This window comes from Nannospalax galili, unplaced genomic scaffold (genome assembly GCF_000622305.1).
Source record: "Nannospalax galili isolate Female #2095 unplaced genomic scaffold, S.galili_v1.0 scaffold231, whole genome shotgun sequence".
NCBI lineage: Eukaryota > Metazoa > Chordata > Mammalia > Rodentia > Spalacidae > Nannospalax > Nannospalax galili.
This window is the reverse complement of record NW_008330120.1, coordinates 1594663-1608714: the sequence shown is the minus strand read 5'-3', so window position 1 is coordinate 1608714 and position 14052 is coordinate 1594663.

Genomic DNA, 14052 nt, shown 5'->3' with positions numbered 1-14052 from the left:
ATATACTATGTAATATATAACTATTAATATATTACTATAGTAAGCATACAATTTATATTGGACTGTAAATGAACACAATGAGCAAAGCAATGAAAGGCTTGAGAATTGGAAAAAAAGAAGTCAAACTACCTTTCTTGAAGATGGTTTAATTAAATATCATAACTCTCCTCTCTCCTAAAAATAATCCACAGAAAAATAGCTGTTAAAAAACTTGGTAGCCCACACCTTTAGTATCAGAACTCAGGAGGCTGAGGTAGGCAGATCTCTATGAGATTGAGGCCAGACTGCTCTACGTAGTGAGTTTCAGGTAGCTGGGGCTACAGGGAGACCTTGTCTTGGGTTGGGGAAGGGGTGGTGGTTGGGACTGGAGAGATGGGTCAGTGGTTAAGAGCACTGACTGCTCTTGCAGAGGACCCAGGTTCAATTCCCAGCACCCACATGGCAGCCAACAACTGTCTGTAATTCAGGTTCCAGGAAATTTGATGCTTTCTTCTGGCAGACATTGCACATATGGGTACACTCATACACATAACATAAATTTTTTAAAAATTAAAGAGAGGATTAGCTGGGTGTGGTGACACACTACTTTAAGGCAGAGGCAGGTGGGTCTCTGTGAGATTGCAGCTAGCCTAGTCTCCATAGTGAGCTTCAAGTGGGCTAGAACTATAGGAAGACCCTGTCTCAAAAAAAAAACAAAACCCAATCCAATCAATAAATAATAACAAAAGAGAGAATTAGGGGCTAAAGAGATGGCTTAGTGGTTAGGAGCACTTACTGTGCTTTCTGGGATATACAGATTCAGTTCCCAGCACACATGTCAGGTGGCTCACAACCACCTGTACTCCAGTTTCAAGGGACCACAGGCCCTCTTCTGGCCTCCACAGGCATTGCATGCATGTGGTGCACATACATACATACATACAGAAAAACCACTCATACACATAAAAAATACAAATAAATAAAACATTTAAATAGAGGATTTAGCAAAATCTAGGTTTACAAGGTCAACATAAGAGACCCAGTAGACTACAGAGGCTACACAGCACACTCTGGAATATACACAGCACACTCTGGAATATACACAGCACACTCTGGGATATACACAGCACACTCCTCTGGAATATACACAGCACAGTCTGGGATATACACAGCACACTCTGGAATATACACAACACACTCTGATGGAATATACACAGCACACTCTGGAATATACACAGCACACTCTGGGATATACACAGCACACTCTGGAATATACACAGCACACTCCTCTGGAATATACACAGCACACTCTGGGATATACACAGCACACTCTGGGATATACACAGCACACTCCTCTGGAATATACACAGCACACTCTGGAATATGCAGGAGGCTGTGGCTCACACGGGCCATGGTTTTGTATGGTATGGTTCACAGACCTGATTAATGTATGATCCTTCCCTCTTTCTTCCCTTTTACAACTCAGTTGTTCAAGAAACCGAGCTGTGTGGCACATCCTGCATTTCAGATTTTGCTTATTATATCTGCATAGTTTAGACTTATTTCAAATTCTGACTTGAACAAATCAACTGTTTAAAAAAAGAAAAAAAAGAAGGGGTTGGAGAGGTATCGTTCAGGGGTTAACAGCACTGGCTGTTCTTACAGAGGACTGGGGTTTGGTTCCCAGCACCCATATGGCAGTTAACAACCATCTATAACTCCAGTTCCAGGGGACTCTGATACCCTCTTCTGACCTCTGTGGCCATTGCATGACATGAGTGCACTTACACACATACAGGCAATACACTTATGCACATAAAAAACAGAATAAAATTAAAAGTAAAAAAAGAAAGAAAAAAGAAGAAAAAATTAAAATTGCCAAAGAAATATCACATTTAACAACACTGAAAACCTTGTGTCAAATTTTTGAACACACTATAGTTGTTCCATGGTTTTTGTATGCTTGTATGTGTATGTATGTTTGTGTGTGTGTTTGTGTGTATGTATATGTATGTGTGGTATGTGTGTGTTTGTGTGAGGGTCCATGTGTTTATGTGCAGGTGTATATGCTCATGTGTGTACATCTATGTGGAGGCAAGTAGACAACCTCGGATGTCTCAGCTGCTGTGCACATTGTTTCTGTTTTTGAGGCAGAGTCCCTCGAGTGCCCTGGAACTCACCACATTGCCTAGGCTGGCCAGCCAGCAAGCCCCAGGATCCACCTGCCTCTGCCTCCCGGCCCCAGCACTTATCACCACACTCCTGCACTTTGCCAACTGAGCCATCTCCCCAGCCTGAAAAAAATTAAATGTCAAGATTAACCTCTTCGACTTCCAGTGTTCAGAGCAGCCATGGTCATAAGCACGAGAGGAATTAGATGTAGGCACGTTAGTGGGGCATGGGGGCTGTGCACAGAAGATGATCGCGGCTGCAGACGCCGACTGCTGCCCGTCCCTGGTTCAAAAGCTCTGCGGGAAATTCTCAGGGGGCTAAACTCACCCTTGTCTGACAGGTGAGGAAATCCAGGCGACAACAGTGAACACTACCCTTAGTTTAAGATCGTATATTTACCAGATAACAGAGATGGGAGTCAAACCCAGGTGGTCAGACTCCAGAGACCCAGCTTTAAATTCTAACCTAGCCATCTGATTGAGACAGCACTCAGTATCCAAGCCTGGGGCACAGTCAGTGTGGCTGCTGACTGGCAGGTTACACACAAAGAAATGTCCCATTGAGATGTAGAGATTCGGACTGATGACGCCCCTGTCCTGATGGAGTGGGCCCCTTCGACACGGGTGGCGGGGGCACATCCTATTTCCAAACTGTGGTTCCACTTTCTTGAGGCAGGGGAGAAGGGCTATTGATGGACATTTTGGGTTGGTTTTCCAATGCCCCCATTGTTCTGGTATTTTTTTGAGGGGACCATAGATTTCTGTTAGCAGTAATTTTTTAAATCTGTATATTTTAAGAACAACCAGTCCCCTGCCTTTGTCAAAGCACAGACTATCAGCTCGACCAGTATTTGTGGGGCACTCCTCACTCGCCAAGTGCTATTCTGGGTGGAAGTGTAACAACATTCAGGCAGGAAAGCTGTTGTTGTGGAGGGAGATTTGAGACAAGTGGTGACCACAGAAATACTGGAGATGTTTCAGGCCCACCCAGGGCAAGCTAGTTAAGGGCTAAGTTTAAGGCAGTAAAGGGTGTTACTTCAAAGGCAGGATAGGTAACATGTCTCTGAGAAGGTGACATGTGAGCAAAACTAAGCGAGGAAGACATCCCAAGGATGGAGTGTGTGGTCCAGGTCTCTGCGGTGAGGAGACCCTGGGCGAACCAAGTGTCTCCAGTGGTCATTTTGATGCATTTAATGGCAAATTTGCTTTCATCATTAAAGACTTTGATGTCCTGCTGCTCAGAGATTTCCCAGGCTTGCCTATCAGATTCCTCTGTTTCCAAAGTTGGGGTACTCATTTTCCTGGGAAGATGTGGAACTTGGAAGTAGAGTTGGGGAAAGAGTAGGTGAGGTTACAATTCGGAGGTCAGATGGAATACATGCTGTTTCTGTAGAGCCCAGAGTGGTACCTGGCAGTCAGACCCTGGCTCGGTTGGCAAAGTACTTACCTTATAAACATAAGGACCTGAGTTCCAGCCCAGAAACTGTATTAAAATAAAAAGACTCCAGGTTGTAATCTCAGTGCTGATGGATCCCTGTGGTGCACTGGCCAGCATCATCTACTTGGAGAGCTCCAGGCCAGTGAGACAGTCTCAAAACCCAAGACGGATGGTACTGGGAATGACAGGTGAAATTGTTTTCTGACCTCCAGAGATACCCGAACATATGTGCACATGCACACCCACACACATGTGCACGTACCCACCCATGAACACACATAGACACGTAGAGGAATTATGGAATGAGCCCCTCTGGGAAACAGAAGGACCCTCCACCAGTTTTTCTTGAAACCAACGCAAACTTGTCCACACGGTTCTTGCAGATGCGTCCTACAGAGTTCTTCAGGTGTACTCCGTGCTGCTCCATGGTCAAGTTCAAGTTTGAAACTTAACCGCACCAATCGCCAGACTGAACCAGACAGGAGCTTCTGCAACCCGACTCCCAGAAAAGAGAAGGAACTAAAGGAAACGTCACAAGTGTCTTCCCAAGATGAGAGGACCTCAAAGGAAACAGAAAACGATTAATTTAGGTTTGGGGAAGAAGGGCTAGGGAAAGGGACATTGTATGCAGGTCTGGGATCGCCAAACAGCCTGGGGTTCAGAACAGTGCAGTGTTCTCTCATCATCCGACTTGCCACTCTCCAGATGCTTGCTTTAGAGTTGTATAGATCACCAGCAAGTGGAATTCTTGCACATTGCAGTAATGGCCAGCGAGGGTATCGTGAACTGTGTTCTTCAGAGTTTTAGGCTGCAATAGTGCTTTGAAAACATTGAAAGGTCATTAAGAATCACACTGTGGCCAGGCTGTAGCTCAGCTGATAGAGTGCTGGCCTAGCCCAGAGTTCCTTCCCCAGTACGGCATAAACTAAGTGTGGTGGTGTAGACCTGATCCCAGCACTAAAGAAACAGAGGCAGGAAGATCAGGAGTTCAAGGTCACTCTCGGCTATATAGTGAGTTGGAGGCCGTCCTGGGCTACGTGAGACCCTGTCTTCAAACAAAACAAAATAAACCGCATTGCATGTGGTGAGCCTGAAAGCAGTTACCACTCTCTTGCTCTTACCTTTTTCTTCCCAAGGATCAGTGGGAGGACCTAGGATGAGAATATTCTCCTGACTGTGTTTCCAGTTCTGGAGATCAAACTCAGGCCTCATACATGCTAAGCAAGTGTTCTACCACTGAGCTACCCCTCACCCTTAATTTTATTCTATTTATTTTTATTTTTAGACAGGGCCTTTCTAAATCGCCTGGGCTGGGCTTCAACTCACTCTATAGCCTAAATTGACTTTGACTCAGCCGCAAAGCGCTAGGATTAGAGGTGAGCACCCCAGGATCAATTCTGGTGGCTCTTGTCATTGAAATGGCATCACCCCTCAAAGTGTGAAGAGTGTTGCATCCAGTTGCATTTGGCTAATTTTGTGATAATTTTTCACCTTAATTCCAAACTGAAAACCATTTTGGTAACAGCACGCTAGCGGATTGGCCACCAACATGCCAGAAATCAAAGAAACAGAGGTTCCTGAGGAAGAAGGGAGGAAGGTGAAGAAGTCTCCCAGCTGGCAGCTTTGAAGCAGATCTGAGGACCACTGCCGCGTCTGGGAAGTGAACCTGCATCCAGGGATACTGGTTAGTTCTTTGTCTAAAACCAGATGCAGAGATGACTGGAGTTCCCCAGAGAGGGCTTTCTTTAATTAGTCACTGGAAATCTAAACACCAGCAGGTAATATATGTTAAATTCAAAGGCACAAAACAACAAAGTATTAAGTCTTATACACATACTATTGTAGCTTATTGTAGAACCAATTGAGAAATTACCCCGTACAGCATCCTGTGATTGCATCTACCCACAACCCACAACACTTGACTTATTGTCCTACAGAGGTTCAAAATTCTTGTAATAGTTGCAACCATCAGTTGAAGTTGTAACTATAGCTTATCACTTGCCCAAGGCTTGTAGCTTACTAAATAGCAGGGAAGCTGGCTGAGTGAGTTCCTGCGGCATGGCCGGGACAGTGTGAGACAACTTGACTACGTTTAACTCTCAGTGGAACCAGTTTGCATGAAGTTACCTGTGTGTGAGAAGCTAAGTGCATAGTCTTATCTGTACAGAGAAAGGCATCCTTCCTTGCCTGTCTACCTTGGTTCTTTACAGAGGAAGACAGAAATTCAATACCAACAAACTGGGTCCTCACCATCCTGGACGGGGTCCATCACAGAATCAAGCGGGAAGTGTCACCAACCTGCCAACATGGCTGTCCATGTTAATGGGCCAAAAACTGGACTGGGGATATGGCTCATTGGTTAAGAGCACTTGTTGCTCTTGCAGAGGACCAGGGTTCAGTTCCCAGCACCCACACATCGGTTGGCTCACAGCTACCTGTAACCCCAGCTCCAGAGGATCCCACACACTCTTCTAGCCTCCACGGGCAGTGCACATATGTGACACACACACATACACCTCCACACCTACAAAATAATAAACAGATCTTTTTTAAAGAGAGAGAAGACATATTTGGCAGCTTGGTAAGCATTGACAGGTGTTTAGGAACGTTGGATGGGGGCAAGGGGGATATGACTCAGTGGATAAAGTACTTGTGAGGACAGGAACGTGGATCCCCAAAACCCATGTAAATGCTGAGCGTGTGGTGGTGTGCATCTGTAATTCCAGCATTCCTAAGGTGAGATGGGAAGCTTCCCTCTTGCAGGAGAATCCTAGAAAGTTCATGGTCCAGTTAGCCTGGCATAAGCAGTTGTGAAAACCAGAGATTGGCCTTAGGCAAGGTGGACAGGGGCTGGCACCCAGCTTGTCCTCTGACTGCCATGTGCACAATGTGGCACACACACACACACACACATGTGCTCACACACATGAATGTGTGCACGCAATTAAAAACTACTTAACAACAAGGGGATGGAGAGATGGCTCAGTGATTCAGAGCACTGGCTACTCTTGCAGAGGACCCAGGTTTGATTCCCAGCACCCACATGGCAGCTAACAACTGTCCCTAACTCCAGTTCCAGGGGATCTGACACCCTCTTCTGACCTTCGCGGGCATTGCATGACATGGGTGCACTTACACATATGCAGGCAATATACCTATACACAGAAAATAAAATTAATAAATAAAATATTTTAAAATCAGTTAATAGCAAAAACAAAGTATTGGATTCCTTCCTGGCTAAAGCTTTTGGTAGCATCACGATCAAAGCACTCTGAACTTGCTTCGTCCTTCTGTAATGTTCCGCCTGTTCCTCAAGTCAGGAACTAAGAAGGTCAGCGATTATTTTCACCACTGTTTTGCTCTGAAATTACTGGTTACAATCAGACAAAAACAGTGGAATGTAAAATAGGATAAAGGAACCTGGGGTGGTGGCTCTGTGGGTAAAGTGTTGCTGCTCAAACCTCAGGACCCAGCACCCATGGGACAGTCCAGTGGCACGTGTGAGTAAGTCCAGGGCAAAGGAGTTGGAGTCAGGAGAATCCAGGAGCTGACTGAGCTGCCGGTCCAGCCCCAAACTGACAAGCCCTAGGTTCAGTAAGAGAGATTATGCCTCAAAAACAAGGTGGAGGGCCAGGTATGGTGGTGCACACCTTTAATCCCAGCGCTCTGGAGGCAGAGGCAGGTGGATCTCTGTGAGACTGAGGCCAGCCTGGTCTACACAGTGAGTTCCAGGCCAGCCAGGGCTATAAGGGAGCCCTATCTCAAAAAAAATAAAAAATAAAAACAGGGGCTGGAGAGATGGCTCAGTGGTTAAGAGCACTGGCTGCTGTTTCAGAGGACCTGGATTCTGTTCCCAGCACCCACACAGTGGCTAACAACCATCCCTAACTCCAGTTCCAGGAGATCTTATGCCCTCTTCTGACTTCCGTGGGCAATGCCACAGGTGCACTTACACACATGAAGGCAATATACTCAAACACATAAAAAAAAATGATAAATAAAATATTTAAAAAATAAAATGCACACACATGAACATACATGTTTACACTACACACACATATACCACACACAAACACACCACACACAACACATGCTCATGGCATGCACATATCACACACACACAAACATACCACACACACCACACATGTATACCACACACATATGCTTATACCATACACATATGCACACATACCACACACATGCATACACACATACACATACCACACCATACACACACCCCACATGTCACATCCTGCACACACCACGCACATTCACACGTATACAGCCCCCACACACCATGCACACACACGTACACCCCATAGCCACATGCACAAATGATAGCATGTCACAGAGGGGTGTTAAGTTTCTGTTTCTCAATTGGCTTTCCCATTACCATGATAAAATACTGTGACAAAAGTTACTGAGAGAGGAAGGGTGTGTCTGCACTCGCAGTTGGAGGGTAGAATCCATCAGTACAGAAAGTCCTGGCAGAGGTGGGCCCAGCAGCAATCAGGGAGCAGTGAGGGATGAACGCTGGGCCTCAGCCTAGGGAGTGGTGCCGCCCTCTTTAGGGTGGGTCTTCCCGTTCCAATTTAACTAATGGAGATAATCTTTTACAAGCCCTGAAGGTACTTTATTAAGTAATCCCTCATAAGCGTGTCTGGAGGCTTAGCTCCCAGCTGATTCTAGAACTTTTCCAGGGGATAATCAGTATTAACCATCACACTCCAGAAAGGTCCAGACCTGCCTCTCTCTCCCTCCCAGTCTATCTGCGATAGGAAGTAGAGGGCTAGTCCTCGAAGGGCCAGGGCAAAGGGCAGAGAGAGGCCCAGGGAGACAGTGACAGGGGGCGGACCCTAAGTTAGAGCTGGCTCGAAGGGGGCAGTGTCACTGTAGAGAGTGACAGCGACTCTACATTTCAAGAAGCTAGAAGAAAGTATACTGCATTTTCACCACAGAAACACGATCAGTGTTCCAGGACAGCGGCTCAGCCCAATTTGCACACTCTGCAATGGATCCCCAGTTAGGTACGCTGTTAATATGTATCACTTTTATGTTCCATGTGCCAATTAACATTAAGCTTAATTATAATGAAAAAGAATGTAATCAAGGAAATGCCAAGCAGATAATTAGATGATTGGGTTAGGGTCTGGGGACAGGCTGGGGGCCGGCCCGTGTGTGAATCTGAGACCCTTTGTTCCCATCCAGGATACTGGGCTTAGAAGCAGGTTCACAGTGTAATAAAGCAGGCTGGTGAGATGGCCCAAGGCGGAAGGAGAGACCAGCCTCTGGGGTAGACCTCTGGCCTTTACACGAGAATGCAACCCTTCTTCCACAAACACACATATGAAAAGTTAAATGTGTAATTTAAACACGTTTCAAAAGAAAGGTAAAAACAGACCCTTAAAGGCTGACAGGCCATGGCGTGGGTAAGTGTGACCTCAGAGCTGTTGGATCATGGAGGGGGAGAGCTGGCTGCTAGAGTCGATGCACCCGGTGGTTAGGATGTCGGCTTGGCCTCTTGTGACACACTGAACTACACGCGGCCTAGGACCATTGCTCCTTATCCAGTGTGGCCCAGAAGAGACAAAGGTTGGACACCGGCAGCAGGTGGGAAGTCTGCCCCAGCTCCTTGAGCAAGCCACAGCAGGCAAGATCCCCCCTGGCCTGGTGTCAGGGCCCAGGCCCGGCCTTTTGCTATTCAGTTTTGAAATACTCCAACTCTTAGTCTTTTGGAGGGTCTTGTTGGTTTGTATAGTTAGTTTAGCTTTGGGTTTTTAGGCTGGTGCCAAACTAACGGTGTAACCAAGGGTGACCTTGAAGTGACCCTCCTGCCTCTACCTCCCCCAAGTGCTGGAATTACGAGCACAGCCAGCTGATTTTAATTTAATGCCCCTCCTTAGCCTCTGCTTCACCGACTTCTGCCCTGATCTTTGTCCCCCTCCCCCTCCTCGCTCTGGCCTCACTTTACTCTCCTCCTCCTCAGGCGCACAGTGGGTTAGTTACCACCTCCTTCTTCTCAGTGGAGCCCTCCCCTGCTCTAGGCCGCCAGCACCCCCTTCCCTGCGTCCCAGGCGGGGTGCTGTGCTGCCTTTCCTCCCCCGTGGTCTCCAGATATCTTGCCATTTCTTCTCAGTTCTATCGGTTGTTCAGGGGTCTGTTGTTCAATTTCCACATTTGTGAACTTTCTGAAATGCCTTCTCTTTTTGAGTTCTACTTTCTTGTCATTAGGACTGGAAAAGATCTATGCTATGATTTCCAATCTCCTTAAATCTGTTAAGATTGTTTAGTGGCCTGATGTGATCTATGTGGAGAGAGCTGTGCTTGAGCTGAGCACTTCCTGTTGCCATTGGAGGAGCATTCTGAGCATGTCTGGAAGGCAACACTCTTTCAAAATTAGTGTGAGTTAAGCTCGCAACAGATTAGAGCAAATCAATGTTGATATTAGCATGATGCTAAATAGGTCAGAACTAATAATGGTAATAACAGTGTTAAGAGAAACCAATAACTCACAGTTGAAGGATGCAAGGGATCAATATGTTATTATTTTAATTTTAAATTACATTTATTTAGTGTGGTGTGTGTGTGTGTGCCCATGCTTGGCATGGTATACATACGAAGTTCAGAGGACATCCTAGGGGAGTCAGTTCTGTGTTTCCACCATGTGGGTTCCAGGGATCAAACTCAGGTTGTCAGACTTGGCAGCAAGTGACTTTACCTACTGATCCTTCCCACTGGTCCCAATATATTATTTTGAAAATGGCCAGCTGCATAGAAGGACTCAGTGTTCACTTTTTCTTTTTTTATGCTAAGTATTTAATGAGCACAGGGCAGGTTTGGGGGGAGGGGAGTTTCTTAAAGAAGCTTTTACACAGAAAATGAATGACAGAATGGGATGGCACTTTTCCACACCTGATGAATTAATGAGTGTCAACAGTTGTTCAGACCGGTGGAGGAAACAGGACGCAGTGGCTTCAGGCGGATTAACACAACCGCAATGATGTAGCCAACCATCTGAGCACATTCCATGAAGCCTTTAGGACCAACTTGGAGGTTTCAAGAAATACAGAAGACAGAAAAATATGTTAAGCTACATCTCAAGAATTCAGTCAGCAAATCCACACAGACAGCAACAAACTCATGCCAGAGAAGACAATGTTAAGACCCTACCATTTCCTTTTGGCCTTGCCTGAGTCCCAGCATGGAGTCCACCGGCTGGACAGTATTCTGTTGTATGGAATTACCATGCGCTAGCTAACCAATATGCTGTAGATGGCTATTTGTACACATTTAGGTGGTCTGACATTTTCTATAATTCTATGATAAAAGTCCTTGCAAATTTGGCTGGTAGTACAATGCATTCCTATTACCATTATTAGTTCTGACCTATTTAGCATCATGCTAATATCAACATTGATTTGCTCTAATCTGTTGCGAGCTTAACTCACACTAATTTTGAAAGAGTGTTGCCTTCCAGACATGCTCAGAATGCTCCTCCAATGGCAACAGGAAGTGCTCAGCTCAAGCACAGCTCTCTCCACATAGATCACATCAGGCCACTAAACAATCTTAACAGATTTAAGGAGATTGGAAATCATAGCATAGATCTTTTCCAGTCCTAATGACAAGAAAGTAGAACTCAAAAAGAGAAGGCATTTCAGAAAGTTCACAAATGTGGAAATTGAACAACAGACCCCTGAACAACCGATAGAACTGAGAAGAAATGGCAAGATATCTGGAGACCACGGGGGAGGAAAGGCAGCACAGCACCCCGCCTGGGACGCAGGGAAGGGGGTGCTGGCGGCCTAGAGCAGGGGAGGGCTCCACTGAGAAGAAGGAGGTGGTAACTAACCCACTGTGCGCCTGAGGAGGAGGAGAGTAAAGTGAGGCCAGAGCGAGGAGGGGGAGGGGACAAAGATCAGGGCAGAAGTCGGTGAAGCAGAGGCTAAGGAGGGGCATTAAATTAAAATCAGACCGGTGAGATGATTCAGCATCAATGCTTGCCACCAAGCCTGACGACCTGAGTTCTGTCCCTGGGTCCCACCTGGTAGAAGGAAAGACCTTGGTTCTGTAAGTTGTCCTCTGACAGCCACACAGGTACCATGATACGTGAGCTTGAGCACACACACGCACATGCACGCACACCTGCACACACACACGCACACGCACACACACACATGCACACACTGCACACACACGCACACACACAGTGCACACACACACACATGCACGCACACAGTGCACACACTGCAATCAACGAATGAATGTAATAAAAAGTTAAACAACCTTGTAATCCAGCACTTGGGAGGTAGAGGCAAAAGGATCAGAAGTTCAAGATCATCATTGGCTACACAGTGATTTTGAGGCCAGCCTGGGCTACATGAGACTTTGTCTCAAAAAGTCAACCAATCAACCAACCAACCAAACAAACAAAAACCCTAAAAATACTAAGAGTTGGACTTTTAGAAAGAAAAGCAAAGCAATAACAACAAAAATTAAAACAAGATAAATCTGTAAGCCTTTAGAGAGAGTAAGGAAAACAGAAGACTCAGATATTCAGATAGTGGTGAGAAGATGTCTCAGCTGACGTCATAGGAATTCAGAATATCACATGAGTTCAGAAAATCTGAGCAGATTGAGCAGATTGATACCAAATAGGGAGATGGAATTTGTAATAGTCTCCATCAAAGATAGTCCCAGCCTTGCAACCTGAGTTCAGATCCTACTTACTCATGTAAAAAGTATGCTGCTGTGCACCTGTAATTCTAGGGAGGCAGAGGCAGGAGGATCTGTGGAGCTCACTGGCCAGCTGGTTTAATGAACTGAGGAGTCCACATTCAGTGAGAGACCCTGTCTCAAAATCAAAAATTCACAAGATGAAGAGCTCCAGGCAATCTTTCCTGAGGGAAGGAGGGTCAGTTTTCTCCAGGGACGAGTTCCCTGAGGGGTTATCTAAGCCCAGGTGGGCAGCCCCGAATGCAGGTACAGGAGAACACCACTACCTGGGCTCCATGTACTATGTATATGAATATTTATGAATGTATGCATATGTAACAATAATAATCAAAGAAGAGGGCATGAAATTTTGAGGGAGTTGGGGGGACATGGGAGGAAGAGCTTTGAGGGATAGAAATACTGCAAAGATAACATTCATGTATGCAATTATCAAAAAATAAAAACAGAAATAAGGCAAAACACGGTGGAGAGCAATTGAGGAAGACATGAGACATTGACCTTTGGTCTAAAAACACACATGATCACATACATGTGATACCTGCACACGCACAGGTTCTTTTGCATCACAACTGAATGTTACAAAACATTTAAAGAAAAAACAACACCAATCCTCTCAAAGATCTTTCAAAATAGTACAGATAGAGGATATAGGAAAAATGGTAAAGCTGTTCATTTGTTATCTGATACCAAAACCAGGAAAGGCACTGTGAGAACAGAAATTTATATGCTAATATCCTAGATAAACAGGTGCAGCTATTCCAAAAAGTATATGTGTGTGTGTGTGTGTGTGTGTGTGTGTGCACGCGCAAACTGAATCCAAGAGCGCATTGCAAGATAGCACATGGCCAAGTTGGAGTCATCCTGGAGACTGAAGAACGACTTAACTCCCACAAATCAGTAGACATGATACACCGCGTTAGCAAAGTAAAGGGCAAAACCCACGTAGTCACCTCAGTAGGTGTGGGGAGAACAGTAACAACATCCCTCCAGGATCACAACTCACAGCACTATGTGCAGAAAGAACGTGTCAGAGCACAGTGCAGCCTACATAGTGGAAGCCAGCAGCCAGCATCACACTCAACGGTAAAAATCAAATAGGTTAAAAAGCCTTCTTGTGAACCAAGGAAGAGGTCCGCTCTTCCCACGCCCACTCAACACGGTGACTATGAAAACAAATGGACAAGAGAAATAAATAGAAGGCATCCAAGCTGCAAAGGAAGCCAATGAATTGTCTCTGTTCGCCCAAAGTACAGTCTTATATCTGGAAAACTCTCAGGACTCCATCGTGTAACTGTGAGTACTGACAAAGATGATGAGGGTGCAGGACACAGAAATCCAGGTAAAAATGAACAGTGTTTCTGTACTTTGACAGGGACCTGCTGGCAAAAGAAGTTAGGAACACAATCCTGGGCTGGCCAGGTGGTTCAGCAGGTAAAGGCACTTGCCACCAAGGCTGGTGATTTGAGTTTGATCCGCTGGACCCCTATGGTGTAGGAAGAGAACAGATTCCCCTAAGTTGTCCTCTGACACCCACAGGCACACAGTAGTGCACTCCAGTCTCCTGGCTCTGCCACACAAACAAATAAATGTAAAACAAATTAGAATGTAATTTTTTACTGATTCTTTGAGAAATTCTTACAATGTATTTTTAATGTATTCACTATTCACGCCCCCCCCCACAACACATGTAACTTCTCCAACTCCTTGTCTAATGTTCTTTTTTTTTTT